Below are 9,306 nucleotides of genomic sequence, written 5' to 3'. Positions count from 1 at the left end.
AAGAGCAGAGAGTGGGACCCTACCCAGAGAAGCAGTGATGCCTGAAATGGAGCCAGAGATGATGACGTGGAGCAATGGAGCAGCTGGAGATTTTAAATCCAGAGAGGGAGAGTGACTGTGTGCTGAAGACCTGGGGGTACGGGGGAAGGATTGCACGGAGAGGATTGTAACCATGGCAATGAGATGATATACGATAGAATGAACGTAAAACTAATGTTCTCCCATGTAAACTATCATATAATTCACAATAAAACATTTAAGAAAAAAAAAAAAAGTCTTTGCAAAGTCAATAAAGCACGGGTAAACATCTTTTGCTGCCACTCAGCTGATGGTTTGGTGTCCTCTGGTGGCTTGCATATCATTTTGGAAACCATGCCACCAGTATTTTAAATACCGGAAGGGTCACCCACACTGGATAGGTTTCAACTGAGCTTCCAGACTAAGACAGATTAAGAAGGAGAGATGGACTATTTTGGAAAGTTTAATCATTGAAAACCTTATGAACAGCTGTGGAACATTATCAGCACCAGAATACTGAAACATAATGAATAGCACCAGAATAGAGTCAGATATAGTGCTGGAAGATGAGTCCCTCAGGTTGGAAGGCACTCAAAAATACAACTGAAGAAGAGCTGCTTCCTCAAAGTAGTTGACCATGATGACAAGAATGAAATAAAGCTTTCAGGAGCTTCATTTGCTGATGGTGCACAATGCCAAATGAGGAAAAACTGTAAACATCCATTAATAATTGGAACATGGAATGTATAAACTATGAATTTAAGAAAATTGGAAGTTTTCAAAAATGAGATAAAACACATAAACATCAATATCCTAGTCATTAGTGAGCTGAAATAGACTGGTTGGGGCCATTTTGAATCTGACAATCACATGGTTTACTATGCCAGGAATGACAAAGAGGAATGGTGTCACATTCATCATCAAAAAGAACATTTCAAGATCTATCTTGAAGTACAATGTTGTCTGTGATTGGATAATACCCATATGTGTCCAGGGAAGACCAGTTAATACCACTATTATTCAAATTTACACACAAACCACTAAAGCCAGTGATGAGGAAATTGAAGAATTCTACCAACTTCTTCAGTCTGAAATTGACCAAATGTGAAATCAAGATGTTTTGGTAATTACTGGAGATTGGAATGAAAAAGTTGGAAAAAAAAGAGGAAGGTTCAGTAGTTGGAAAATATGGCCTTGGTGATAGAAATGATGCTGCAGATGGAATGATAGAATTCTGCAAGACCACTGCTTTCTTCACTGCAAATACCTTTTTTAAACAGCATAAAAGATGACAATATACATGGACCTCACCAAATGGAATACACAGAAATCAAATTGACTACAACTATGGAAAGAGATGTGGAAAAGCTTTGTATCATCAGCCAAAATAAGACCATGGAACGAACCATCAATTGTGGAACAGACCATCAATTGCTCATATGCAAGTTTAGGCTGAAGCTGAAGAAAATTAAAACAAGTCCACAAAAGCCAAAATATGACCTTGAACATATCCCACCTGAATTTAGAGATCACCTTAAGAACAAATTTGATTAATTAGACACTAATGACCAAAGAGCAGAAGAATGTGGGATGACATCAAGAACAGCAAACAGGAAGAAAGCAAAAGGTCATTAAGAAGACAAGAAAGAAGGAAATGACCATAATGGATGTCAGGAGATACTCTGAAACTTGCTCTACAGCATACAAATACTAAAGCAAATGGAAAAAATTAGGAGATAAAAGAACTGAAAAGAAAATTTCAAAGGGTAGGTTAAGAAGACAAAGTCAAATATTATAATGAAAAGTTCAAAGACCTGGAAAAAAACAAAAGGGAAGAACACACTTATCATTTCTCAAGCTGAAAGAACTGAGGAAAAAATTCAAGCCTTGGCTTTAAATATTGAAGGGGTACTACTTTTGTGGCACTGTAGGGTAAGCACTGGACTACAAGGTCAGTTTGAAGCACAAAGTTGTGGTTCAAACTCGCCAGCTGCTCCTCAGAAGCCCTGTGCAGGCAGGGTAACTACGGCATTTAACAATACCAACAATATTGAATGATGCAGAAAGCATCAAAAGAAGATGTAAAGAAAACAAAAACCCTCAAACTGGACCAATAAGTAACATCAAGATAAGTGGAGAAAAGATTGAAGTTGTCAAAGACTTCATTTTGCTTAGATCAACCATCAACACTCATGGAAGCAGCAATCAAGAAATCAAAGGACGTATTGCATTAGGTAAATCTGCTGTATAAGATCTCTGAAGTATTCAAGAGCAAAGATGTCAGTTTGATAACTAAGGTACACCTGACTTAACCTTTGATATTTTCAATAGCCTCATGTGCGTGTGAAAGCTAGACAATGAATAAGGAAGACCATAGAAGAATTTATGCATTTGAATTATGGTGTTAGAAGAGAATATTGAAAATACCATGGATTGCCAAAAGAACAAACAAATCTGTGTTGGGAACAGTACAGCCAGAATGCTCGCTAGAATCCAGGATGGCAAGATTTCATCTCTCATACTTTGAACAAATTATCAGTAGGGACCAGTCCCTGGAGAAGGACATTATGTTTGGTAAAGTGGAGAGTAAGTGAAAAAGAGGAAAATAACCAACAAAAGGAATTGGCAACACCAATAGGCTCAACTCTCTCTATGAGAACTTTTTTAGTTGGTGTGCCTGAGCTTGCATTTAGTTGTATGCACAACCCCTATGCATAGCTTTCTTTGCCTTGGAGCTACAGAAGAATGCTAGATCCTGACATGGGAAATTCCACCTGCTGCCAAGTACCATTTTGCCTGATACTCCCCATGCCCAATTATTTGCAACTCTGCAAAAATGTTACCAACCATCCCGCCACATAATTCTTCACTCAGTGTGGTTCTATAATTCCTTGCAGTGGCCATACAGAACTCAGACATCATACTCACAGTTATGGGCTTAGCAGGGAAGTTAATAGGTTACAATGCAGGATCAGGGCACAGTTGTTTCAGTCAGGACAACCTCTCCTCAGTCACGCCCACAGGCAGGACTCCCTCTGCCCAGGCAATGTTAAAAAGTTCTTTGAGGGCTGCTAATAAATGCTCACAGGGCACTCCACTTCACTATAAACCTCAGCCTGAAGGCACTCAGCTCTAGCTCCATGGGTCAGCAAACCTAGCTCCTCAGAGAGGATGATGAATCTGCAAAACAACTAACATGGATGAACCTGGAAGACATTCTCCTGAGGGAAATAAACCAATCACAAGAAGACAAGCATTGTATGAGATCACTATTGTAAAAAGTCAAGAAAATACTTTTATGCTAAAAGAAACGTTCTATGATAGTTACCAGGGGAAGGAAGAGAGAATTGTTCACTGACTAGAGGGTTGTTGTTAAGTGCCATCAAGTTGTTTCCAACTCACAGCAACCCTGAATAGGGTTTCCAATGAGCAGCTGGTGAGTTTGAACCACTGACATTGAGGTTCAAACCAACCTTTTGGGCCAGTGTTTATCCTACAGCGCCACACCAGTACTGCACACGTGTTAACTTGGGCGACAGGAAAAACAGTTTAAAAATAATAATAAAGAGGAAAAAAAATAAATTTAAAAAGAAATATATACAATAGGTGAATGTATGGAAACTGAAGTCTGTTCGTAGTTACTAAGAGTCATTGCTTGGTGGGCCACTGAGCTTCTGTTAAGGACTGTGAGAAATTTTGGGAAAGAATAATGCTGATTGTTATACAATTAATGCCACTGAACTGTACTAGTAAAAACTGTTAAAATGACATATTTTTGTTATATATATATATATATATATATATATACTCACCAAAATAAAAAAGTTAAGCATAGAATTACCATATGACTCCACACCACACAAAAAAATTTAGCTCCCCTAATTTAGTGCATGGAGGCACCCCACTCTACAAGCAAGCCTCCTGCCCAAAGTCACTCAGCTTTACTTGCCCTGTGGGCTCTATCTCATGCTCTGGCTTTTGGTTCTGCTGCTGCTGCCCCTCTGTCACTTCTCCGGTGTCACAGCTGTCTGTCCTTGGGTCACAGACATTCAGTGTACAGGGATTTCTGGGTCCAAAGGGCATGCTCCACTCCTGGCTCTTGAGTGAGAGAAAGGGAGTTGTTTTCTATTATCCCAAGATGGATCCAAAGGTCAGAAGTTTCTCCAGCAGGGGGAGATATTTAGTTAGACAGGAAACAGCTAGCAAATAGGGTGTAAAACTGTGGGGATGGAGGAAAAGAGAGTCAGTGGTTTCTTATTGACCAGAGGCAAGTGGATGGACAATGGATGGATGGCCCTTCACACTCTTATAGCCCAGTGTTGAGCAGCAATCCTGCCTAGTGCTGGGATGGAGAGTTAGTCAAATACTTACCCAATCCTAAGAGTCACCTGTGCACATGTTAAAAATACAGATTCCCAGGCCCTTCCAGTGATTCTGACTCAGTAGATCAGAGGTGGAGCCCAATGTTTTTAATACTCTTATAGAGTGTTTCTAGCAAGGTTGGATACACTGATGAAACAAATTCATATTCTTTGCCTCTTGCATTTTTTTTCCCATCCCAGCTCCCATCTCCTTCTGAGCACAGAGGTAATGTATTATCCTCCTCCTCCCAGTGCCAACCAGATGCCTGCACAGAGGTGGTGCATATTTATTGACTAAGTTCTCAAACAGACTCCTCGACATGCGAGATGCTTATTCTATTTTTATTAAAGTACAAGATGGGGCATTCAGGGTCTTTGGCTTCACGGAATTTTCTTCTTTTTAAACAAATTTATTGAGGTATAATTGCAATCAATAAATTATACCAATTAAAAGGGCCAGTTGAATGACAAATGTACACACTCACCTAACCATATTTCCAAGGGGCCTTAGTGACACAAGGTTAGAATTCAGCTGCTAACCTAAAGGTTGATTGTTCAAATGCACCCAGTAGCTACATAGGAGAAACATTAGGGCCCATAAAGAAAAACCTGTGGGTAGTTCTACCTTGCCACCTGGGGTCATTATGAGTCAAAACTTACTTGAGGGCACCACCCAACAACCACATTTCCATCACACCCAGGAGGGCTGAGGTGGCACCCGTAAGCCAGGTAATGTCTGGTCTTCTCCTTGTTCCTTCAAGTCTGGAAGTGAACTCACCACATGGCTCAATTTTCAGCCAGACACTGTTGTTGTTAAGTGCAGTCCAGTCGACTCCTACCCATAGAGACCCTGTATAGAGTTTCCAAGGAGCAGCTGGTGAGCTTGAACCACCGACCTTGCAGTTCAAATGGCTTTGCAGTCTGGTGCATTAACCCACAGCGCCACACCAGGACTAGATCGGCCTATAAAGGAAACAGGGTCTCTATGAGTTGGAACCAACTTGATGGCACTCAACACCAACATAATGAAAACAGAGTCCTAGTGTGGTAGTGTAGGATCAGTACTGATTGCTAACCACATGGTCAGCGATTCAAACCCACCAGCCACTCCCTGGAAACTCTATACAGGGTCATTATGAGTCAAAACTGACTCAGCCTTACTTAACAGCAACGTAAGGAAAACATTAGCACCACGGAAGTATGTACTCCTTAGTTTATTAGCCATTTGAGATCAAGCGGGAAGCATTTATCCAAGGACAAAGTTCAGAAGGGTTAGGAAAGAAAGAGGAATGGAAACAGGAAACACAGAGAAATGGGATAAATAATATTACTTTGTGGGATTACAATCAGTGACTGAAACAAGATGTGTATGATTATTGAAAACAATATAAACCTTTACCTAATTCACAATAAAAAATTTTTTAAAGAAAAGTGGGGAGGGTGATGTTCTGAGATTAACTAACAAACTTATATTTTTCTCTGCCTCAGTTTCCTAATTTGTACAATGGGAAAGTTATATCAACTACACCTGACCATTGTAATCTGTCTGCCCTTCCCCAGCAATTCTCCTGCCCCCACATAGTTCTGTCCCATCCTTACTGTTGCAATGAGCACGTAACCTGGCCAGGAAAATTATGGTTGCCTGTCCTTGGTCCTCAGAATGAATAAATGACCCCTAGAGAGCCAATCAAAGTCTCACTAGGTGGTTTGTGATACGCACAGAGGGATGCTCTCTTTCCTTAGAACTAAGGGTGCTTAAGGCCACCTTGGCCCAGACTTTCTCAGGTATCTTTCCTGGTGTGTGGAGAGAACATGCCTGAGAGCTGAGCCAGTATAGACAGGAGTCAGATTAAGAGCTAGAGCTAATGAGAGAGTGCCCAGACTTATTTAACTCCCTGGAACCACCTAGGCCTAAAGTCCACGCCTGCTTTGATCAATTATGTGAAAGCACTAAATTCCCCTTTTTGATTTAAACTACTTTGAATTGGACTTCTGTCTACTGGAACCAAAAGAGCCCTGACCAGTGTATCTTTCTACAGAGCAATTATGTGGGTTGAGAGAAATCATATTGCAAAGTATGTGGCACTAAGCAGGCATTTTGTGAAAGGCAGCAAGCACGAGCTCTAGAATAACTTAACTGGAGAGAGTGGTATATGGAAATGGGATGTTTTATGCCTGTGTTAGGAGGGAAGCAGACAGTGACCCCAGTCAGGCCAATCAGAGGTCTTCTTTGGATTGTTCTGAGGGGAGCAACAAGGCAATTTCCTTTCCTCTTGGGCCACTAAGATTTTCATAAATGACAGCGACCTGCAGCCAAGTTCCCTGTCACATGAAAAAAGCCTGTCTGTGCTAAAAGAGAATGATGCCAACACAGAGAAAAAGATGAGAGCGAAGGCTAAGAAGGAATGAGGAGGAAAAGGGCCTTCTTGGCCTGGCTTCCTGCATTCTGAAAGCCAGCTGCTCCCTCCCCTTCACATCCCAGGTGGCTGTGAGTTAATGAAATGATTTTTCTTCAGTTTGAGCTGGATTTTGGTGCTTTGTGACTAGAGGGTTCATAACTAATATGCCCCAAGGCCAGCTGAGGTAAGGCCATAAAAGACCCATTGAGTCAGCTGGCCAGATGGAATGTCTGTTCCTTCCCTGCCTAGTAGCTCTCACGTCTGTCCCATGTCTAGGGCAAAATGAGTCCTGAAGAAGCACAGGCAGGGCCAGAGCATGTCACCCATGTCACACTTGAATGCCTTCTCCAAGCTCTTTGACTACACTGTTGTATTGTCTAAAAGCACGATTCTAGCCAATCAATGGACCTGTTATAATGATTACACAGCTAACAAATATGCATTTCCCACATCCTGACTAGCTTTGGAGAGGTGATCCATTTTCCCCTTTTCCCATGAGTGGTCTGGGCTGAGTCCCTGTAGCCGATTTGGCAGGTGGGTAACAGTTGAGGCAGAGGGCCTCAGTCACACCTGGTCTACCTCCCTGTGGCCTCGATGGTACTCGGCCTACCTCCTGTGGACTCACCATGTTCTACACTAGGTGCCCAGGTTAGGTCAGCTGCACCTTGGTCTTCAAACTGATATCTTTGCTCTTGAACACTTTAAAGAGGTCTTGTGCAGCAGATTTTCCTAATACAATGCATTGTTTGATGTCTTGACTGCTGCTTCCATGAGTGTTGATAGTTGATCTAAGCAAAATGAAGTCTTTGACAATTTCAGTCTTTTCGCCATTTATCATGATGTTATTTATTGGACCAGTGGTAAGGATTTTTGTTTTCTTTACATTGAGGTGCAATCCATACTGAAGGCCGAAGCATTTATTGAGCACTGTTCTAGAAGAAATGATACAATTATAAGCAAATCAGACTGATAGAAACTGCAAGCTTGGCAGCTGAATAAGAGCGTATACTCAGTCAGCCGGCCCCTCTCCCAGCAAGGTTCTGAGGGAGGGACCCCAGAAAGAACTCTGAGAGGAGAGGGAAAGTGGAGAAAGTCTGAAACTTAGGAAAATATGGGCATTTAGGAAGGGTCCTGAGGGCAAGCCACACGAGTGCCATAAACCTGTGTGAGGCTCACACTTAGTTAAGAGCAGGAGCTGGCCATGATGTGAGCAGAAGTCAGCTAAGCCTGCAGCTTGGCCGCTCTCCTGAAGATGGCGCTGTGGAGGCAGAGTGGAGTGTGCTGAGGGGAACAGTCAGGTGAGACTGTGGAGACTGTGGGAGGCCTTGTTGAGACACAGGGGACTCAATCACAGTCTGCTCCATAAAGCCCACGGGTGCCTTAAACCTGGAAACAATGAAGGGAGGGGGGGAGTGCTCACTTTGACTTCACAAGTGAGCAAACCAGCTTTGCTCAGAGAGGTGAAGACACTTGTGTAAGGGGAGGTGACAAAGCCAACTGACTGACTTCACAGTACAAGTCCTTTCCACCTTGCCCCCAACAGCCTGAGGGAAACTGAACACTGCCCCCAGCAGACAGTCTGTACAGACAGTTACCCTGTGTACCCCACTCCTTTGCCTCCACCGATTAATACAAGTTGGTGACTGAGAAAGACATGAGGCGTGTGTGTGTGTGTGTGTGTGTGTGTGTGTGTGTGTGTGTATGAGGACTTGAAGCCCAAGAGGCTAAAGACCATGAAAGGCCAGGCTAGTGCCAGCTCATCCCACGAGTAAACACACAAGATCCAATTAGACTGGGTTCAAAGAGGCCCTCTAAGTTGTCAGCTCCTCTCTACCCCATCCTAACCCTTGTTGTTGTTATGTGCCGTGGAGTCAGTTCAGACTCACAGTGACCCTGCACAGGGTTTCCGAGGCTGTAAATCTTTACAGGAGGAGAAAGCCTCATCTTTCTCCCGCAGAACAGTTGGTAGTTTCGAACTGCTGACCTTGTGGTTCGCAGCCCGTTTCGTAACCACTACGCTACCAGAGCTCCTTAGGCCAACTCATTCCCTGGCCATCTCCCCACTTGTAAATCTGTTCTCAAGGCCTTCCTGTTAGAGCTGACTTAGTGAATAAAGAACCCAAAGCCCCTTGTTCTCACTTGCCTGTGGACTCACCAAGTTCCACCCACGGCTCATCTGTGGGCAAGTTCAGAGCCCGGATCAAAGCCTGCTCCCTTGGGACCCCATAGAGCCCTGCAAGCAAGGAGCTCTGGGAGCGGGCGTGTTGGACAGTGCAGATGGACACCTCCCTTGGTCCCCAGCTCCTCCCCACTGGGTAGCTCAGAGAAGCATGGGACACCGCCCATTCCCTCCAGTGTGGGCAACAATGGCCAGCCATATTTCCTCTTTCCTCTGTAGAATAAGCAGACATGAATCTTACAGTGGCCTCCTTTACAGATTAGTAACAGGCTCGAGGAGTCAAAGGCAAAGAGCTAGACATGCTGCTGGGATTTAAACCCAGGTCCCTCTGAGTCCTGGTGAGGCACTG

This window comes from Chrysochloris asiatica, unplaced genomic scaffold (genome assembly GCF_000296735.1).
Source record: "Chrysochloris asiatica unplaced genomic scaffold, ChrAsi1.0 scaffold00007, whole genome shotgun sequence".
Lineage (NCBI taxonomy): Eukaryota > Metazoa > Chordata > Mammalia > Afrosoricida > Chrysochloridae > Chrysochloris > Chrysochloris asiatica.
The sequence above is the reverse complement of the archived record's forward strand: the minus strand, read 5'-3'. Positions refer to the sequence as shown.